The sequence below is a fragment of the Scylla paramamosain genome, chromosome 3, assembly GCF_035594125.1.
Source record: "Scylla paramamosain isolate STU-SP2022 chromosome 3, ASM3559412v1, whole genome shotgun sequence".
NCBI lineage: Eukaryota > Metazoa > Arthropoda > Malacostraca > Decapoda > Portunidae > Scylla > Scylla paramamosain.
This window is the reverse complement of record NC_087153.1, coordinates 21,448,588-21,471,510: the sequence shown is the minus strand read 5'-3', so window position 1 is coordinate 21,471,510 and position 22,923 is coordinate 21,448,588. Positions and strand designations below refer to the sequence as shown.

Below are 22,923 nucleotides of genomic sequence, written 5' to 3'. Positions count from 1 at the left end.
GAGCCTTTTAAAAGAATGTTTCTCCTGTCAGTACTGCAGAAATGTTGTTAATCTGTCACTGCAACTGTAAAAACACCCTTGAAAACCCGCGTCACTTCAACTAGAGCCTTTTAAAAGAATGTTTCTCCTGTCAGTACTGCAGAAATGTTGTTAATCTGTCACTGCAACTGTAAAAACACCCTTGAAAACCTGCATCACTTTAAGTACAGCCTTTTAAAAGTGTTTCTCCTGTCAGTAATGCAAAAATGTTAATATTTCACTGCAACTGTAAAAAACACTCTTGAAAACCCACGTCATTTTAACTAGAGCCTTTTAAAACAATGTTTCTCCTGTCGGTAATGCAGAAATGTTGTTAATCTGTCACTGCAACTGTAAAAACACCCTTGAAAACCTGCATCATTTCAGCTACAGCCTTTTAAGAGTGTTTCTCCTGTCAGTAATGCAGAAATGTTGATCTGTCACTGTAACCGTAAAAACACCCTTGAAAACCCACATCACTTCAACTCCAGCCATTTAAAAGAATGTTTCCCCTGTCAGTAATGCAAAAATGTTGTTAATCTGTCACTACAACTGTAAAAACACCCTTGAAAACCCACTTGACTTGAACTAAACACACAAACACACAGCACTAGTATTGCTGTTGCCACACAGATCAGTGAGGGGCTGCTGGAACAAGTGGGGCAAGAGGTCAGTGCTGTGCTTCGAGAAGCAGACCAGCCCCAGATGAATGCTTGACTCACCATACTCATCATCAGCCTGTGTCCTGTACTTTGTGTATAATATCTTTGAGTCTTGAATCTAATACACTCCTCACTGTTCACTTGTACATGTTGAGCCTCACTACATTCACGCAGGTCGGAACAAAATTAAGTTTGTCCATTTTGTGTGTCCATTCTTTATTGTGGCCATTGTACAAGATGCAGTGTTTGTGTATGTTGTGGTGTGTGTGTGAGGATGTCACTTATTGGTGAGGGGCTGTGGGGAGTCACTGTGGGTTTGTAAACATACTGTGGGGGACATACTGTGGCGCTGTGGGCTGAGGTGAGGTGAGGTGAGGTGAGGTGAGGTGAGAGAGAGAGAGAGAGAGAGAGAGAGAGAGAGAGAGAGAGAGAGAGAGAGAGAGAGAGAGAGAGAGAGAGAGAGAGAGAGAGAGAGAGAGAGAGAGAGAGAGAGAGAGAGAGAGAGAGAGAGAGAGAGAGAGAGAGAGAGAGAGAGAGAGAGAGAGGCCGGCATCAGTGAAACAAAGCAGATGTTGTTGATTGTTGATGATGCAGGGGAGAGGTGTTGTTGTTATTCAGTGTTCTTCATTGCACGAGATGTTGTTGTTGTTGTTATTGATTGGCAACTAAGCCTGGCTGGCGTGGGCCTTGTCATGTGGCCCACAGGTAATTCTTAGTGGTCAGTCTATCGGTGAGTACAGCCGAGCGCTGCCTGATTGCACGAAAGGTATTGTTCATAGTTGATTGTAGGTGAGGGAAGGCAGCAGCTGTGGAGGAGTGAACAGCTGCACCACTGACAGCAGCAGCAGCAGCAGCAGCAGCAGCAGCAGCAGCAGAGCCCCACCACTGCTGAATACTTCTACTACCACTACTAACTACTGCTGATGTTTTTCTCCTCCTCCCAGCACAGCAGCAGACTCGGGTACTGTTACAGCTCTGCTCCCTCCTACAGGACACGTTCCCATCACCTTCACGTCCTGGACACGTGCACAAACTTGTGCCTGGGCAGTCTCACTGCAGCAACTGCCAGTGCTGTGGCTGGGTGGCAGGAGGGGGACAAGCTGGCCACCCTCTCTGTCACCACCTGCTGGGGAAAGACCACCATTATCATCACCTTTGTTTTCCTTTTTTGTTTTCTTTCACAATTTACAAGGAATATTAACAGTTTGTTTTGTTACTGTTGTCTGTTTGTTATGAAATGATGTGTTGATTGTGTTGTTGTTGTTTGTGTGTTAGTTGTTGTTGTCTTTCGTATGTGTGACTGATGAATAAAGGCAGTCCACACTTACAGGTGTTTGTTTGTACCTCAACTCTACACAACAATAATGGGCTGGATAGATGTATTATTGTTATTATTGTTATTATTATTATTATTATTATTAGTAGTAGTAGTAGTAGTAGTAGTAGTAGTAGTAGTGTATAATTACCAGTATATTTCAACAAATGCTGGAACTACTACTACTACTACTACTACTACTACTATTATACTACTAAAAATATATAATCCAGGACTAATACTAGCATTTTTACTACTATACTGAACATTGCTATCAATTCTACCACCACCACCACTCCTCACCTTGCTCATCCTGTCCCTGCACCCTGGCCAGCTGCTGGAGGAGGAGGAGGCCCCGGTGACACTGGGTGAGGTAGAAGGTGGATGCCATTTCCTCCTGCTGCTGCTGCTGCTGCTGCTGCTGCTGCTGCTGCTGTAGCTGTTGCAGCTGCTGCTGTGTGGCTCTGGGGATCCCTCACAGACAATGTGGCACTCACCACACACAGCCCACCAATTATTTCCTCTGCAATAGTGATGATAGGTTAGATTAAATTAGGTTACCACTTAAAAGGCTTAGAGACACTTAGAAATACAAAAAAAGTAAATAAATAATACAAAGAAAGGTTAGGTTACGTTGGGTTGTGTTTTAACACTCAAAATGGCAACAAAAATAGTTTGATTGGATTTGGGAAGAGGAAGAAAAAGAACAACAGGCAAATATAAAATGAGAGAGAGAGAGAGAGAGAGAGAGAGAGAGAGAGAGAGAGAGAGAGAGAGAGAGAGAGAGAGAGAGAGAGAGAGAGAGAGAGAGAGAGAGCAGGTCAGTAAAATAGCAGGTGTAACGATAATGAAGTGCCTCCCTCCTTGACTTGGGACAGTGAAGGCGGTAACAGGCCCTGCCACCATCTCAAACCACCACCTTTCATCTCCACTTGTTACTTTCAAGCCACCAGCGCATACGCATTACCTTCATTCCCTATTAAGTTGAACACCTAAATACTACTAATGCCACCACCACCTCCACCACCACACATCAGTCAATTAATACATAAAACCAATACTTCCCGTTCTTGTAGTTTTCATATGTAATGAAACAATGGAGGCAGGAATCACGTCGGCAGACAGACACAGATTGCTCTCTCCACCAGTCCCCCATCAACAGATTGACTGACTGACTGAAAGACAGACAGACAAACACAGATTGCTCTCTCCACCAGTCCCCCATCAACAGACTGACTGACTGACTGACTGACTGAAAGACAGACAGACAAACACAGATTGCTCTCTCCACCAGTCCCCCATCAACAGATTGACTGACTGACTGACTGAAAGACAGACAGACAGACACAGATTGCTCTCTCCACCAGTCCCCCATCAACAGATTGACTGACTGACTGACTGAAAGACAGACAGACGAACACAGATTGCTCTCTCCACCAGTCCTCCATCAACAGACTGACTGACTGACTGACTGACTGAAAGACAGACAGACAAACACAGATTGCTCTCTCCACCAGTCCCCCATCAACAGACTGACTGAAAGACAGACAGACAAACACAGATTGCTCTCTCCACCAGTCTTCCATCAACTGACTTACTTACTGACTGAGCGAATGAGACAGACAGACACAGGCTGCTCTCTCCACCAGTCCTCCATCAACAGACTGACTGTTTGAATGATTGAAAAACGGACAGACAGACAACCTGCTCGTATTTATTTGCTCAACCTTTTCAACTTACTTAACTGCAATCTCAGTCATCTAATTTTCATTATCAAAGAGTCAATAACGTTAAAATTTAGCCTCATTTACTAATATTACTCTCTCTCTCTCTCTCTCTCTCTCTCTCTCTCTCTCTCTCTCTCTCTCTCTCCGCTGATGTCACATCACACAGGTCATTATATAGATGGAGTTGTTTAAATATACACTCATTTCCCAATAGAGTTAATTTTGTATTGTAAGTTTACATAAATAGTGCAATAATAGTAATCAAAAGCACAGATTTCTGCCTTTCATTACGTGGAGCTTCGATCTCAAATAAAAACCATTATATTTTAAATCAGATAAGGAACACGAGGAGCAGGGGAGAGCAGGCGAGGAAGAGTGGGGAGAGGGTGGCGGGCAGGGGAGGAAGGGAGCGGGATGTGAGGGGAGGGGAGGGGAGGGGAGAGAAGTAAGGTCTGAAACAGGGAGGTGAAACAAGTGAACGAATGACAGCAGTTTGCTAGTTACAGGAGTATACACACACACACACACCCACACGACCATCTCCCTATAAACCTTGACAACCGTAGCATCACCACCACCACCACCACCCCAGCCCTCAACCGCACCCAGCAACCACAACACCGTTAAGTCCGATATCCCTACCACTATTACACAACCACCACCATCCCCAACAATCACAACCACCTTCACCACAAGCCAGTCACTTTCACCATCACTACCAACACTCTTCCACCAACATTCCACCCTCCCCACCGCAACTACCACCACCATCACCCTAGTTAGGCAACCACTTCCATCCTCTACAACCACACACATACCAAACACCACCACAACCACCACCTTGACCCAGTCACATCTGCCATAGCCATCTCCACCTCCCCCTTCCACCATCCTACTCTCCACATCTCTCTTCCACTATCCACTCCTCCCTGTCTACCACCAGGCCATACTCACATCCACCTCTCCCTCCACACCGCAATCCACCACAACACGCCCGCTGAGAAAAGATGCAACACCACCTCACCGCTGCAACACAACCGGAGACCCGTCACATCACGTCAACGGGCGCAGGGCGAATGGTTGAGGAGACGGCGAGGAGAGAGTATCACGTGACTTGAATACTTGGTGCTGATTGGTCGAGGCTGTGCTGAGGTAATTATCACTCAGAACAGAGCCGCACTCACAATACTGCTTGTAATGATAAAAAAGAAAAAAAAAATAGAATCACGATTATATTAGCAGTAGAAGACACCAATACACCGTGAGGCAAGAAGTAAGAACAAATGAAAGATACATCAGTTTTACGAAGAGTAAGAAAGAAGACGGAAAAATAGAATGCTCTGATTGGCTGACGGGAAGCAGGCCATCACTACAGGTTTCGTATTTATTGAGGCTTATATAGACTTTAAGTAGCGACTTGAGACTAATGAAATAACGTAGTACATGTAGTGAGGATGTTTTCACCAATGAGAGACAGGCTAATGCTACAAAAAAAAGAAGATACATTAGAGTCATTGGGGGAATGTAGTAAGGCAGTCTCAGGTATCATAAATGCACTTGTTTTTCATGAAGACAGGTTATATGCCTGTATTCTGAAAAGCTTTGCTCTCACACCAGACTGTTTTCAAAGGACACAATGATGATCACACGGGTTTTCAAGACTGCTTTTCCCTTTGATGATGTAGAAACCTTACCAGTCTGTCACGAGGACCGAAGAAACATCCTTAAAACCCGTGTAATTTGTACTACAGCCTCTTGAAAGTATTCGGATGCGGGCAGAAATGTTTCCGGATACTGTGTAGGGTCTCTATACACATCTGTTGTGTTTTGCTTTATTCTGCGAGAAATTAACGTAAGTTGTGTGATGCGGGGAACAGCTAGCCTGGGTGGACCTCCCCTCCTTTCTTCTTCCTGGGCTCGCTACGTACTGGGGTGGCGCCGCGCGGCACTTAAAAAGTGATCCAAGCCTTACAGGAAACACTTAGCAAATGACTCATTACATTTTTGTATGTGTCAGTGAAGGAAATGTACAGATACGCGTAACACACCAATACAGGGCTTGTTATCATTATACAATTAACATTTCTCATCATCTTCATTATATTCATTATGCACATCACTGTCATCGTTATTATCACCCTCCTCCTCCTCCTCCTCCTCCTCTTCCTCCTCCTCCTCCTCATCATCATCATCATCATCATTCTCATCTTCATCATCACCACCACCATTATCATCATCATTATCACCATCATTCTCATCACCATCTTCACGAGGTCATCACCATTCTTTCTCGTCCTTCTGGCAATGATGACCCTAATGACTACACTGAGAAATGGCCTTCATCATCGCAGCCATTATCATCATTAATACCATCAGCATCATTATCACCACCTCTCACCACTATTGTCATCATTGTCATCACCATCATTATCACCCTTATTTTTTATTGTTCCCAAACCCACCACCACCATTATCACCACCACCACTATCATCATCATCGTCATCATCATAATCATCATCATCATCATCATAATTATCATTGATCGTCATTATTGTCCTTTAGTCTTATGTAAAACTTTTACAGCGCAATCTTGGTTACCAAAGAAGGAAAGGAAAAGAGAAGAAAAGGAAGAGGAGGAGGAGGACAAGATGTTGGGTGATTAGGGTCATGAGAGAGAGAGAGAGAGAGAGAGAGAGAGAGAGAGAGAGAGAGAGAGAGAGAGAGAGAGAAATTGTTTTTGTTGTATGATTCATTTATTGCGCTTGGAAACGCGCCAGTGTACAGGGATACACCATATAAAAATACTCCGGCAATATAAATTGATAGTTGAAATAATGACAGCATGAAGGCGAGCAGGTTGTGGTGAGGCAGAAGGTAAGTATCGAAGGCAGGGACAGCAGACATAAATGAATTAACAACAGAGTGAAGCTGGGCTTTTATAAGTTGAAAGTAGGTAATACAACATGGAACTTGTGATATTTTAACCCGTGCACTGTTCACTACGTACAAGTAGTACAAGTACGTGTCTCTTAGGGAAATGTTTAGCACGTACTTGTACGTTTGCCGTTTTGCACAGTTGTGCGTCCTTCTATTTTGTTTTTGTGTAGATGTGGATATCTTAGTCGTAATAAAGAATAATTTGGCAACTGAGGAAGTTATTATTTGTCACATATACATAGAGTTTTGGCGGGATATCCAATGAGCCGTGTGCTTCTCTATTTATAATGAACATTTTCAATGTATTTTGTTACTTTGTCTTCACATCCATCAGCATATTTACAAAATCAATGGAATTTAAATGATTTCAAAACTATAACATTGGTGTGTAATAAAAAAAAGTTATAAAATTTTTGGCGCGTTTTTCTTGTTGAGCGGTGGTGGTAACACTGGCCGGGGGAGCGGCAACCTTTCTCCCGCTCTCTCATTCAGCGCGTGCCTGCTGCTGTCAAGACCGGTTCACTGCAGGCCCTGACAATGCCGTTTCATAAAAAGATACCCAAGGTATTGTCTGAGGCTGATATTTCAGCCCTTCTTGATAATGAAGGGGTGACAGAGATAGGGGACAGTGATTCATCAGACGATACTAATGATCCTGATTACTCTGGTGAGTCAGGCACAGAGGAGGATGACTGTGAAGTAGATGATGTGGCTCACTCACAACAACCTCATCCAGCAGTGCACAGATACAGCCACAATCTCCAAAACGGAAAGCCACAGAATGTACAGATACTATATCGAATGGGTACCAGCATAGTAGTGCAGCTTTACTGGTCGACTGATCCACTTCATCACGTGCCAGTTTTCAGTAAAGTGATGTCAGTAAACAGATTCACTGCCTTCCTGCAGTCCCTACATTTCCATGGCAACACAAAACCCACTGATGATGATAGAATGAGAAAGATATATTTGCAACCGCTTCAAATCAACATTCAGGCTATTTCAGAAGTTGGTTATTGATGAAAGTCTGGTACTCTGGCGGGGTCATTTGTATTTTCGCCAGTACATCCGAACGAAGCGTCATAGATTTGGCTTGAAATTATATGTTCTCTGTGATTGTGAAACTGGCTTCATATTAGACATGATTCTGTACTTAGGAGCTGGAACAGACATAAACCTAACGCAGGGACTGGGCAAGTCAGGGAGTGTTGTAAGCACTATGCTTGAGCCTTATTTGGGTAAGGGACACATTTTATAAAAATATGTTGACAACTGGTACACCAGCCCTTCTCTTTTTCATTTCCTACACGAAAATATGACAGGGGCCTGCAGAACAGTGAAAGCAAATAGGAAGTTTATGCCTAAATATCCCCCTAAACTCGTGAAAGGAGAAGTCATCCACAAACAAGCAAATAATATTCTCTCACTGAAGTGGAAAGACAAGAGAGGAGTTCATTTGCTTACCACTGTTCATGAGGCAAAAATGGAGCGGAGTGAAGACACTGAGCGCTGCACGGGTATACCTTCATCTGCAAGCCTCAAGGTGTGACTCATTACAACCTGAACATGAGGTTGTTTGATAAAAGTGACAGTATGATGTCGACAGTGGAATGCAAACGCAAACAATGAAATGGTACAAAAAACTGTTTTTCCATCTTGTTGACTGTGCCACTCTTACGCACACATCCTGTACCAGGGCAGCACAGGGAAGAAGAGAACACTGTATAATTTCACCACAGAGGTTGTGAGACAGCTTCTCGAACAGTACTCTGAGCCACGAAATGGGGTAGGAAGGCGTGGGGCCGCAAATGGTGATGACCCTACACGCCTCACAGGACGTCAATATCCAAAGACCATCCCTGCCACGCCGTGTGAGAAAAAAAAGCAGAAGCCTTGTCACGTGTGTCGCACATCAACACAGCGACCCAAAGCACGGAAAGACACGCGATATATGTGTGTGGAATGTAATATTGCTGCTCTCTGCCTAGATCCGTGCTTTGAACAGCATCATACCCTAAAGTAATGCTAAATGTGTCACATAATCATGTACACAGTGTATGCAACAAATGGAGAAAAATAGGCACAGGAAATAAGTAAGCAGTAAAAAAAATAAAATAAATCAGGAGAAAAGTTTGTAAGGAATATACTTGTAAATGATTGAATGAAGTAAACTCCAATCCCTCCTCAGGATCCCTCTAAGCGAAGGTGCCTCTGGCGTTTTGCCTCTGTTGGTGGGGAAACCTGAGGAGGCATTTTGCTGATTTTTCTTGGAATGACTACTGCCTCCGTGTCAGAGACCCGTCTCTGTGTGCTGAGCGCATAACAGAGGTGATAGTGTCTGGCATGGAGGCGTACATTCCTCACTCTTTTTCTCGACCTAAACCTTCCAAACCTTGGTTTAACACAGCTTGTTCTCGTGCTATACATGATAGAGAGGTGGCCCACAAAAGGTACTTAAGCCTTCCATCACCAGAATCTCATGTACTTTATATTTCTGCCCGGAAACATGCCAAGTCTGTTCTCCAACTAGCCAAAAACTCCTTCATCAACAGAAAGTGTCAAAACCTTTCAAGATCTAACTCCCCTCGTGACTTCTGGCATCTGGCCAAAAATATCTCCAATAACTTTGCTTCTTCTTCTTTCCCTCCTTTATTTCAACCAGATGGCACCACTGTTATCACATCTATCTCTTAAGCTGAACTCTTCGCTCAAACCTTTGCTAAAAACTCTCCCTTGGACGATTCTGGGCTTGTTCCTCCCTCTCCTCCACCCTCTGACTACTTCATGCTACCTATTAAATTTCTTCGCAATGATGTTTGCCCTTGCAGGCCTAAACCCTCGGAAGGCTTATGGACCTGATGGCGTCCCTCCTATTGTTCTCCGAAACTGTGCCTCCGTGCTTGCACCTTGCCTAGTCAAACTACTGTATACAATTAAAATTTAAGGGAAGCTCGCTACGCCACCACCAACACAAGGTGCTCAGTTGTCTGTGTCTGTGTTAACGTTCTCAAACATAACGTAACTCTCTGGAGAAGCTTTATTGGTCCCTTTGACATGAGAGAGAGAGAGAGAGAGAGAGAGAGAGAGAGAGAGAGAGAGAGAGAGAGAGAGAGAGAGAGAGAGAGAGAGAGAGTGTGTGTGTGTGTACTACGCCTTAACAGAGAACGCCAATCAGGGAAGGGGGCAATTTGGAGGGTGAGTTTAAGTAGGGATTGATAGTTTTCTATAGGGTAACCTTTCCTTCTGGTGCCTCGATAGCCTCTCAGCAGACTCTCCCTTTTTTTGTCGCTTTTTCCGCCCCCTCCTCTACATCCCCGTTAATTCCCTTTAGTCCCAGGCTGCCTTCACGCAGGATGCTCATGGCCTTCTTCCTTTAGCGGCGGTGTTCAGTGTTCACTGTGGTCACGTGCGTCAGGAATTACATACGTGAAGCAGTAGACCTTGACTTGAGCAGCCACCACCCGCCATGATGTTGGTGGGAGGGGCGGGGCGCCTTTCCCACACTCGCCCCCCACCCGCCTCGCTTCCAATCAGCCCTTTGTCTTTCCCAGCCGTTGGCCGCGCCTCACGCCAGTCAGGGAGGAGCCTCGGCCAGGCTGGCCTATCACGTGGCGGCGGGCTTCCCTGCTCACGCTGTCACCCAATGGAGGAGCAAAGAGAGGCAGCTGGAGGAGGAGGAAGAGGAGGAGGAGGAAGAGGAGGAGGAGGAGGAGGAGGAGGGTGATGTGTTGCTACAAGCTCATGTTGCTTCTGACAATAAATTTGGTGTCGCGTGTGTCAGAATTCACACAGGCCTGAATTATTGCTTCACAAGGTCTGAAGGAGCGCGGAACTCGTGAAATATGGCGATGAAAAACTGCAACACATCACAGCTGACGCACGCACGCGGAACAGTTATTGAGTGCGGCGGAATGAGGGAAGCAACAAAACGCTATACAAGTACAAGCATGGACAAAAGTCGAGTAACATTCTGTATTGACTTTCATTGCATCGAACATTTTGACATTTCTCTCAGTCTTTAAGTCCTCTGACCCACAGACACTCTGTTCTCTGTTCCGTAAGGAGGCTGTCAGCAGACCACACTTCAAATTGAGGAAAAGTTAAACACAATGGAAAAGAGTGCAAAATGTTACACTTTTGACCACACCTGTACTTGGTAGAGGGTCTGTGTCAAGGCATGTACAGCTACTGACACACTAAATTAAAAGATTACGCACCGGGCAAGGCTGTGAGTCCTCTGAACGAGGCGCCAAAAGTGTACAGTGGTTAACGTGAATGCGAGAGCTGTTGGTTAGAGAAATTTATGGGTAGGAATGCGAGGAAGATATAGACAAATATGTTTTATACAGAGACAGTCACTTATAAGTCTACAGGCAGGCTTCGTGCAGTTTCCTATATAGTCTTATGCAGTAGAATGAGTACTGGTGATTGGTGAGGTCTGGTTGTGTGTGGAGGCATTTGGGCAGACTGAAGCCATCAAGTATTTGGTGGCACTGATTGGGAAGGGACGGAAGGGTTCGAGGGAAAATGAAAGGGTAGCAGAGAGAAGAAAAACAAAAGGGAAAGGCAGTTACTGTTTTATGGCATCATGCAAGGCTGAAAACGTTGTGTGCGGGAAGACATTTGAAGAGAAGTATGGTTTTACAGTAACATTTGTATATTTGCTGTGTTTGAAAAATTCCAGTTTGATGGTAAAAGGAACAGCGTGTTCAGTTCACACCCATCACCCGGTTCCAAGAGATGACGGATTCGAATCCCAGGCAGAGAGGAGATAGATTATGTTTACCTGCTGTCACGCCGCAGTCTGTGTTCACCTGGGAAGAAACTCGTCATGCAAACAGTGAAGCCGCAAATATATGCTACAGTCTCTCTTTCTGTTACCTCTAATATATATACTGTTCTATACACTTTTTTTTTTTTATCTTATTTAACTTGACTATTTTCCTTGATGATATCGTTTCTTGTATTCCCTTTACTGTTACATTTGATTTACCTATTGTTATTATTATTATATTATTATTATTATTATTATTATTATTATTATTATTATTATTATTATTATTATTATTATTATTACTATATTTTTTGACGTCCAGGTCTCCTGCTCTATCAGGGGCAAGACGGTGCCTGCTAAAGAAGAACTTTGGTTTTCGCACAAACATATTATAACAATAACAAAAACAACAGCTTCCACAACAGCGTGCTAAAAGTAGTGAAGATACCCTGACTTAGATATAGTGTTCCTTGCATATGCGCCTCTCTTCCCTCACGGCTTCCCTGCCATTACGCACCCCCCCTCCCTCCCTGTACCATTAATCATCCCGTGTTGGTATTTCATAGATAACGATCCGCCGAATTTGCTAACTGTATAGATATAACCCTACTTAAGACTCCCGCCATGTCGCCATGCTGACTCCCTCCCTCATACGTGGCTCCCATAGCGTGATGCTCCGCGTCTTATGATCTACTTACCTATTTTTATAAAGTGTGATAATGTGTACACAGGTTTTCACGAGACACTGTTGTTTTCGAGTGATTCTTGGACCTGACCTAACCTAATCTAACCTACCCTAGCCAAACTAAACTAAAAAAAAAAAAAACTAAACTAAAAAAAAAAAAAATCAAATCTAGGCTAACCTAACTTGACCGAATCAAACCCACACCAACCTAACCTAGTCTCACTCAACTTGTCCAAACCTAACCAAACCTAACCCAAACTAAACCTAATCTAACTTAATCTAACTTAACCAAACCAACCAAACTCAACCAAACGCAACGAAACCTAACCTGAGAGAACTTAATGTACCCTAACCCTAGCCAAGCCAAGCCAAGTCAAACTGAACCACACACACACACACACACACACACACACACACACACACACACTGTTCATTAGCGTAAGGAGTAGGCCCATTCATAAATAATAAGGACAGAACTATACGGTATGACATATGAGAGAGAGAGAGAGAGAGAGAGAGAGAGAGAGAGAGAGAGAGAGAGAGAGAGAGAGAGAGAGAGAGAGAGAGAGAGAGAGAGAGAGAGAGAGAGAGAGAGAGAGACCCGAACCAGCACTGTTTATCCTCGCGGCTTTAATCTGCTGCGGAAGGGAACGAATTATTGTGGTGATTAATGTAATTAGTGTGTCGGAAGCAGAGACAAAACGAATAGGCAACATCGAGCGCTGGGTCTCTGGTCTCACTCTGGCGACTAAGGACACTCACGATCGTCTTCCGCGTGAAAAGAGTCAACTTGGCCTCGTACTCAGAAAGTCTTCGCTCACTTACCACGACTAAAAGGCCACAGAGATGCTTAGCCGGCTTCTCAAGACTGTTTCTCCTGTTATTAATGTAGGTACCAGGTCAATCTGTCACTAAAAGCGTAAAAATAGCCTTAAAAACCCTTGTAGCTTCAACTAGAGCCTCTTGTAAGTAGTGGAAGTGCTTTGAAATAAGTTCTCTTGGTCACTCAGAAGGCAGCGTGACACTATAATGACAACAACCATGCAAAAGATAGAAAGGACATTAGTGGAAATTACCAGTTTCAAAATAAATATATAAAGAAAACTATACATAAATTCTAGTTAATAGGGGGAAAGAGAAGGAAAGATAAGGGTGTGGTTTGAAGGACAATGCATGTAGTGACATTCTGGCACCATTTGATTACATTGACTGTAGATCGACACAGACTGAGAATTTCACCTGCAAAATTAGATCAGATTGGCCACAAATTCACAGCTTGATTGACGCAAACATTGGGTGGGGTGTTTGTCACCTCCACGATTACATTAAATCAGACTGACAACTTGACCACTAATCATTGGATTAGACTGACTGCAGATTGATAAGCATTTCTGATCAAAATATATAAAGCTTACCTTGCATCATTATGAAAACTAAACAAAGCACACAAATACAAAAGAGCGTGATAGATTAACCTTTACTTAGTACATTCTCTTTATCAAGGCAACACAAAATGAAGACTAATGAATTCTAGTATGACGAAAACACAATACACTATCAATTCATTAAGTTAAGAGAGTTAGTCAGGTAAATATGAGAGAGAGAGAGAGAGAGAGAGAGAGAGAGAGAGAGAGAGAGAGAGAGAGAGAGAGAGAGAGAGAGAGAGAGAGAGAGAAAGATAGGTGATGTGCGGGAATGAGAGGTGATATGTGAGGCAGACCATAGAGCAAGAGAAGGAAGGAAGGAAGGAGGGAAGTAAGGGAAGTGAAGGTCGCGTTATTGACGGCTCGTGCATAGCTGGGTCTCGTCTCACTTTATAATGGACGGGAATAATTTCTAACGTAAGATTGAAGCCCACCTTGAACTGAGTTATAATACAGAGGCGACGCGGCCATACACCTCAGAGACTTAAACTGCGCGCCCAGCCTCGGCACGTCTTGCTAGAAGAGGATTGAGCTGTGTGCGTGTGTGTGTCTGTGTGTGTGTGTGTGTGTGTGTGTGTGTGTGTGTGTGTGTGTGTGTGTGTGACTTATTGTCGGGGAGATTAAGATAAAGATAAGATCAATGGTAAGAAAGATTGTGTTGCTAGGAATGTTGTAGTGTTTTGTCATGCGAAGGTTTGTTGCTGGAAAGTTGCCAAAATTGTCCGTAATTAATGTATGGATGGGCTTGTTAAGAAAAAAAAATGTAAATTTGTTGTGTTGCAAAGAATAAATGAATGTTAAGAGAGTGTGTTGTAAGGAGTGTCGGAGAGTTTTGTTGGAGGGTTGCCAAAATTGTAAGCTGTGCATGGATTTGTTGAGAGAAAAGTGTTATATTTAGAATGTTGCAGAAGTGAGATCAATGTTAAGAATGTGTGTTGCAGGCAATGTTGTGTGTTTTCAGGAAGGAGACTAGTGCTGAAATACTCCCAAAATTGTAAGTTATATATGAATTTGTTAAAAGTGTATTTTTTTTTGTGTGTTGCAAAAGTAAGATCGATATTACGATCGTGTGTTGCAGACAGTGTTGGAGTGTGTTCCATGAAAAGGCATAGTGTTGCAATGCCATGTAATTCCTTAAGTGTAAAAAGCCATAAAGTTGCAGTGTTACAGTAAAGCCATTGTTAAAATTGTGAGTTTGTGTTGCAGGCCAGATCCTGTTGGAGTGTGTGGTTTTGCAGTGTTGCCAGGACTGGGATTAATGAGCAAGTGTGTTGTCTTGAGGTGGAGGGCAATACTGTGCCAAACTGGTGTAATTTGTGTTTATTAAAGGTGGAATACTGTGTGACCCGACGGCGCTCAATCCATTAATGTGGTGACGGGTAAAACAACATAGACGAGCTGAGAACAAATGTGACTGACAGACAATTGATGTACTGACTTACTGCCACTAAATGTAATGGACAGTATACATGAAACAACGAGTAACATTTACTGAAAAATAAAGGTAATCAAGGTACGCTAATTAATAAGACGACTTTTTAACAGTAAACGTGACAGACAAACAGATAAACCTAGGACAGTAATGTTTGCACAGAAAAATACACGGAAAATAAGCAAGACACGTTAAGTAACATGAAGTCTTTCTAACTGTAAATGTGATGGACAGATAGATACACTCGGGAATATTTCATCAGATTAATGTAAGTGAAAAATCAAAGTGAAGTGTAATAAATATAAAAGTAAATATGTTGACTTGTAGAAGATGTATACGAGAAAGACGATATATATTAAGTAAGAGGCAAGGAGTAAAATAACGGTGAAATAATGTGTGATCGCTAAGTGCTACTGGGAGAGTGTAAGAGTGTTATCCTAAGGAGCTGAGTGTGTGTGGCGTGACTTGCACAGGACAAGTTTTGTTACTCTGGGATTTCAGGAAAGGAAGATAAAAACAATGTGTTACTTTTACAGTCTGGTAGCGTCTTCTTACGAGAGCGAAAAAAAAAAAAGTTGCTTATAGAAGGAAATTATAAAAAGAAATAAAAAAAACATTAAAACATGTTTGGAAAACATAGTTTAGGAATGGAAGAAAAAAGTGTTATGTAGAAAGGCATTACTTCAGAAAAAAAAATAAAAAAGTTGCGATGAAAAAATTACCTCACTCGCGAAAAAGAAGCAAAAAAATTAGGAAAACTTCAGAAAAAAAAGGAAATTTTACACCACATTACACAAAAAAAATGACAAAAATAATAGAGATAATTTAAAGTAACAAAAATAAAACTTTATAGTGAAGTGAAAACATGATGCTTACAAAAAAAAAAAAGAAAATAAGAAGAGGGAGAAAAAACAATGTAGCTGGAAAATTAAGTCTTTCTTAAGAACAAAAAAAATCATTGCTAAGAAAAGTAATAAAGCAAAAGAGAAGAAGACATGACAAAAAAAAAGAAACATTACTCTGAAAATGTTTCAATGTAAAAAAAAAAAAAAAAAAAAAAACCACCTTGGCACTGGATGATGAGTGTTTCTTAGTGCGGAGACCAGTGTTGGTGTGGGAGGGGAACGAAGGGTGTGTTGCGTGTTGCATGGCTGGGGAGGAAGTGAAGACGTGAGAAGGTGACTTGGCGTGACTTACAAAGGGTAATAACAATACAACGCCTGTGGCACGTGTCGAATACATGTTTCCGCCTCCACTGTTATCTAGAAATGAAGATGTGTGTGTGTGTGTGTGTGTGTGTGTGTGTGTGTGTGTGTGTGTGTGTGTGTGTGTGTGTGTGTGTGTGTGTGTGATAAGTGACTCGTTATTTCCATAGCGACATTTCTTTCCAACATTTACAGTTAAGTTTACAAAAGACGGAAAGGAACATTTTTAAAGTCGTTTACCAGAAATTGGAGAAAATAATCTGAGGTAGTGAGTTAGTGACACAAAGGAAGAAAAAGACAGACAAAAGAGACATACAGACACACAGACAGAAGGAAACTCATGAAAAATTATAATTAATAATGAGATAAGTTTTGTATTATTTATAAGATTATGGAGTCGCTGCACCGTGTGTGTGTGTGTGTGTGTGTGTGTGTGTGTGTGTGTGTGTGTGTGTGTGTGTGTGTATTTTATACACTTTATAATTATAATCTTAGGCTTACGGACAAAAAAAATACTGAGGAAAAAGTATTTACGTATGTGTATTTCCCGATAGGCTCGTCTCTTAAGAAACTTGTATTTCGAAATGCCTCGATCCGACGGTGAGCTTTGTTATAGAGGCGGCCAGACGACTGGTAGCGAGGACTGGAGGTCGCCCGCGGGTGTGTTAGCACGCAGGTGTGTGCCGCCCGCAGGTGTGTGCCGCCCGCCTCCACCTCATGTCAATATACAGTCTCCTTTTGTCGCGTGTTTACATTACGCCTTCTTCAGAACCAAGACGTCCATGCAGCTTTAATGACTCCTTGGTAATAAGTACGACATTCTGTACTTCACCAGGACCAAGATATGTTCGCAGCCTTACTAACTCCTTGGTAATGACAGTATGAAACTTTTTACTTCATATGTCGCGTCTTTCCTTCACCAGAACTAAGAAGTGCACGCAACTTACTTACTCTTCGCTGATGACAGAAGCCCCGGCAGGACCAAGATAACACGCAATCTTACTAACTACAAATTAACTGCATAACTATCTTTTTCTCCGTAATTGCAACTAGACAAAGGTATGGATGGTGATGAGAGGTGGAAATCAGTATGTTTTGAACAGAGACCGTCACGTCTAGGCCTGATGGCTTCTTACAGCTTCCCATATTTTATTATCTTATTTACTGCAGTGAATCATGTAGACAAAAAGAGCACACGAGGGGTGAACTATGAGGTGTACATAGATCAACCCGTCAACCTTTACACAGGTGAATAAAGAGACAGGTAGAATACATGGCAAACAATAAAGTTAAGTCATTGGTCGATGCAACAACCTTTACACAGGTGAATAAAGAGACAGGTAGAATACATCACAAACAATACAACGACACAACAACCTTTACACAGGTGAATAAAGAGACAGGTAGAATACATCACAAACAATAAAGTTAAGTCATTGGTCGATACAACAACTTTACATGGGTGAATAAAGAGACAGGTAGAATACATCACAAACAATAAAGTTAAGTCATTGGTCGATACAACAACCTTTACATAGGTGAATAAAGAGGCAGGATGTATTACATCTGTCACGATCGCCTACTTACCTGCGATCGTACGATCCCGGTTATTTCTCCAAGAAAGTGGACGTTACACTGATCCCGGAAAGTTTTAAAGGTCTGGATTTTTAAAGGCTTCGAGTGCCTACCCGACCTATCCGAAATCGTCAGAATTATTTCTCACTTCGCCTTTACCTTGACTCAGCACACCTGGAATTACCTCTAATACCAGATTGTTGTTGGGGGAGTAGAAAACACGATTATTCTATGTTACAAGCACATATATTAATACTAATAATAATTCACAAACAACATGAGGTAGCACACGTTACTACATGACGTTCTCGTCACTTCCCACGTCACCAGAACCCGTTTACACCTCCACCAGTCACAGAAATATTTCCCCTCAACCGCAGGAATTTACCCGGACGCCATTTCCGCGTCCCCAGACAATAATTCCCGTATTTCACCTCCTCAAGCCTCACAAGAGATTACCATTATCACCAAAGATTACCCATAACACCACAATCTCGTCCCCAAAATCACCAATACACCACAACACCAACTTCCAAGGTTAACACCACAACCTCCACTCACAAAATGGCTGCCAGTTTGACCTATGACCCCTCCCAACAGCGTCACCGGCACAACTCAACAACCAAATTTCAGCGGACAAGAGCTCTTGGTACCACAAAAGACTCACTAACCTGATCCTGGATATCAAGGTTATACCGCTACACCACTAATACCTCCACAAACTCACTCCATCACCAATCCACACCAAGATCCTTCCCTGAGAGACGCCTTCCCTCCACCTTTCCTCACGACCTAAGGCGCTCTGATTTTTCCCCTCCTTGGAATGTGTTGTTGCCCACTCAAGCTCCCCTCGTTTTCAACGTATTTCACCTCAATTGTACTTCCTTCCTTATACATACAAAGATATAGAGAACTTAAATTATGAAGAGGATAATACTACATGATATACTCGTAAAATGGGTAAATAAGCCTTACACTACTTATAACAATAATAAGGATAATGTCCGAATGGCAGGTAACCGGAACACGGGGACACTAAGAAAACGTGATCCCATTCAAGGTAAACTCGGCCAATAACATGACACATCACAAACTAAACAACGACACAACAACCTTTACACAGGTGCATCAAGAGGCAGGCAGAGTACATGACAAGTGGTGAAGCTTGAGGCGCAATCACCACGTCCACCTTTACTCACGCAGACGGACACACACACTCCATGATGTGAGATGAGGCTTGAGGTACAGATCGACGTGTCTACTATACAAACGATAACACTTCCCAATGACACTGTCTTGCTACAAAGAGAAATATTACGTCCCTCACTTCCCATCGGCGTTTTGTGACATTTTGCCGTCTATGTATCACTTGATTCTGCCTTTACTTTGATTTCCATGTGATAAAAAATATATTGCCAGTAAGAGGCACCGGAGAGGCTTACCTAGAATGCCGCTCTCCTCCTGTCTAAACACAATGAAGGGGCGCACTGTGGCCGCCCCGCCCCCACGCCCTCTGAAATGATAGAAAAGAGTGAGTATTACTAGTATTAGGAATGTTTACAATCCCTTGCAGGAACATAACAAGCAATTACGACGAAAATCTCGCAAAAAAAAAAAAAAAAAAAAAAAAAAAGATCGTTATTCTGATGATGATGATGATAAAAATATTAACTATGAATATTACTACTACTGCTACTACTTTTATTACTACTAAAACATTGTAACGAATACTACTACTACTACTACTACTACTACTACTACTACTACTACTACTGCTACTACTACTACTACTGCTGCTGCTACTACTACTACCACTACTGCTACTGCTACTTCTTCTACTACTACTACTACTACTACTACTACTACTTTCACTAAAACACTACAACCACTACTACTACTACATCCACTAAAACACTACAACCACCATTACTACTACTGCTGCTACTACTACTACTACTACTACTACTACTATTACTACTACTACTATTACTACTACTAGTACTACTACTACTAATAATAATAATAATAACAATAATAACAATAATAACAACAGTGATAATAATACACATAAAAACAACAGCAACAACAATAATAATTAATGAATAAATAAATAAATAAACACAAGATAAAAAGAAGTAAAAGACTGAAGTAAAGTAAAGACTGAAAATGTTGTGTGAGCGCCTCATTACTTATCAATGCTGCATCCATTATTTATGTTTTTAACCACAACTATTGAAGAAGTTAAGGGTTTGTAGCAGAGCCAGCATTATGGTGAGGTGTTGACAAGGAGTGGGGCAAGGTGGAGAGGCAAGGTGCGTCACAGTGTTTAAAAAAGAAATGTATATATTTATACTTTCATGCCTACCTGTCTACTTGCATCTATTTATCTTTCTATACTGTCTGTTTGTCTATCTATCTGTTTAAGTATCTTCATATCTATCTACCTATCTTCTTATTTCACTACGTATATATCTACCTATTTCTCTTCCCTATCTATATATCTATCTTTTGTATCTATCTATCTGTCTATCTGACCATCCATCTCTATATCCCTATCTATCTATTCATCTATCTGTCTATAAACATAAAAAAAATATCGACCTAATTATTGTCTATATATATATATATATATATATATATATATATATATATATATATATATATATATATATATATATATATATATATATATATATATATATATATTTATTTATTTATTTATCTATCAATCATTTCATAAAGTTTACTCATACATTTATCTATCTAATTATCACCTTAACCCTCTCTCTCTCTCTCTCTCTCTCTCTCTCTCTCTCTCTCTCTCTCTCTCTCTCTCTCTCTCTCTCCCTCTCTGTCCCTTAACTTCCCTTCCTTAAAAGTTTACAATGACTCATTTTCTCTACAAATTTAACAAGTCTTCCTTCGACAAACGACAGGAAGAGGGAGGGAGGGAGAGAGGGAGGAAAGCGAAAACCGGAAGTGAATGTGAGAGAGAGAGAGAGAGAGAGAGAGAGAGAGAGAGAGAGAGAGAGAGAGAGAGAGAGAGAGAGAGAGAGAGAGAGCATAAAGAGTGAAGTGAGAAATGGAAACAAGGGAAGGTGAGGAGGAAAGTAAGAGAAGAAGAAAATGGAGAATAATGGAGAAAGGAAAAGAACGGGAGATGAAAGAGGGGAAGAGGAAAGATGAATAAACAGGGAGAAGGAAAAGGGAGTGAAGAAGGGGAACCAGAGAGTAGTAATAAACAACAACATCAACAACAACAGCAACAACAACAACAACAACAACAACAAGGAAGAGGAAAAGAAAAAAAAACATAAGACGAAACGTAATAAAAAAAAAAAAACATAATGAAATGAAATGGAGACAAGACAGTGAAGGAGGAAAGGAAAAAGGGAGAGAGGAAAGAAGGGGGAAGGAAAGAGGAAAACAATGAGACGTAAAGGAAGAAAAAGGAACAAGGAAAGGAAAAAGATGGAAAGAGAAAGGAAAGAGAAAAGAAAAAAAAGAAAATTAGAAATGGGAGGGAAAGTGGAGGGAAAGAGCAGGAAAGATTGTCTCCAGGGTTTCCTGATGGGGCGCTATCTTTTTTTTTTTTTTTTCTATCACCAAGGTAACAATAGTTGTCAGGAGTAGGAGGAGGAGGAGGAGGAGGAGGAAGAGGAGGAGGAGGAGGAGGAGGAGGAGGAGGAGGAGGAGGACGGAAAGTAATTCTAAGAAGGAAAATAAGACATAAACACCAACACCACCACCACCACCACCACCACCACCATCAACACCAACAACAACGAACAAAGAAAGCCACAAAACAAAACAACAAAAAGGCATAAAAGTTTTCAGCAAACTATAATTGTACTAAATGACTAACTCATTATGTAAAGCACTGTATAACAAGTTTCATCTGTACCTTAAGAAAATCCTTTAATGACTCCTACAACATGATGAAATTGATACATTGGTACTGAATGGAGTAATATAAAAGTCCATTGGTCCATATATTAGTTCGTATTGGATATATATACACAAAACTCACCCGATTATCTAATATTATCAAATGGGGCAACTGTATGGAAATATAGAGGAAGATTGTGCAAGTAACACTCTCTCTCTCTCTCTCTCTGGATTAATTGTTGTTTTTTTATTATTAGACTTTCTTTGTTTATTTTTCTTTTGGTCTTTCTTTTTTGACATTTCTATTTTCCTTTCTTTTACTATTTTTATTATCTTTCTTTACTTCTCTTCCTTGTTATCTTTGTTTTTTCTTTTACTCTTTTTTTTTTCCTTTTAATGAAGACAACTTTACAGCGTAACTTTCCATCGTGCATCAAATAAAGAGAGAAATAAAGAGGAGAAATGAAAAAGAACACTTGGTTGGTTTAAAAATATCTGACTTTCTGGAGAGGGAAATGAAATCTGGGCCAGGAAAATAATACGAGTAAATATGACGACAATATTTCTCGGAATTAAAACGAAAAAAAAAAAAGTAAGCGATATTTTTGCTTGAAAGAAATGTGACAAATTTATGCAGTGAAGGCTGAATGCCTTATACAAATCATATATTACTGTAATCTAAATGTCGTGTGTTTTAATACCTTTTTTTTTTTTACTTTTTAATTTAATTATATATTACTGTAATTATTAGTATTATCCTTCTTATTATTACTATTATCATTATTATTTCTACTACTACTGCTACTACTACTACTACTACTACTACTACTACTAGTACTACTACTACTACAACTACTACTACTACTGCTACTACCACTACTACTACTACCTCCACCACAACCACTACTACTACTACTACTACTACTACTACTACTACTACTACTACTACTACTACTACTACTACTACTGCTGCTGCTACAATTACAACTAATACTACTGATACTATTAACTACTAATAAATAACTATGCTCTTCTAGACAGGGTGGAATCAAAAGCTTTTCATCTCATCAACTCCTCTTCTCTAACTGACTGTCTTCAGCCTCTCTCTCACCGCCGCAATGTTGCATCTCAAGCTGTCTTCTACCGCTATTTTCATGCTAACTGCTCTTCTGATCTTGCTAACTGCATGCCTCCCCTCCTTCCGCGGCCTCGCTGCACAAGACTTTCTTCTTTCTCTCAGTCCTATTCTGTCCACCTCTCTAACACCAAGAGTTAACCAG

The 22,923-nt window shown here is 41.3% G+C and overlaps 1 long non-coding RNA gene across 5 annotated transcripts in view; it reads right to left on the bottom strand.

Moving 5' to 3' along the window:
• Window positions 1–871: 871 nt before the first annotated feature.
• The window catches only part of LOC135092779 (uncharacterized), a 44,551-nt gene continuing 22,499 nt past the window's right edge, over window positions 872–22,923 (bottom strand). For 2 of the 5 annotated variants that reach the window (XR_010263063.1, XR_010263055.1), the window contains exons 2-5: window positions 19,198–19,268; window positions 4,677–4,910; window positions 2,299–2,518; window positions 872–1,806 (exon numbers count right to left, since the gene is read on the bottom strand). This is a non-coding gene — a long non-coding RNA (uncharacterized LOC135092779). Of the gene's footprint in view, window positions 1,807–2,298; window positions 2,519–4,676; window positions 4,914–19,197; window positions 19,269–22,923 lie in introns of all 5 variants that reach the window. The other 3 variants (XR_010263074.1, XR_010263058.1, XR_010263071.1) reach the window with 3 other exon arrangements.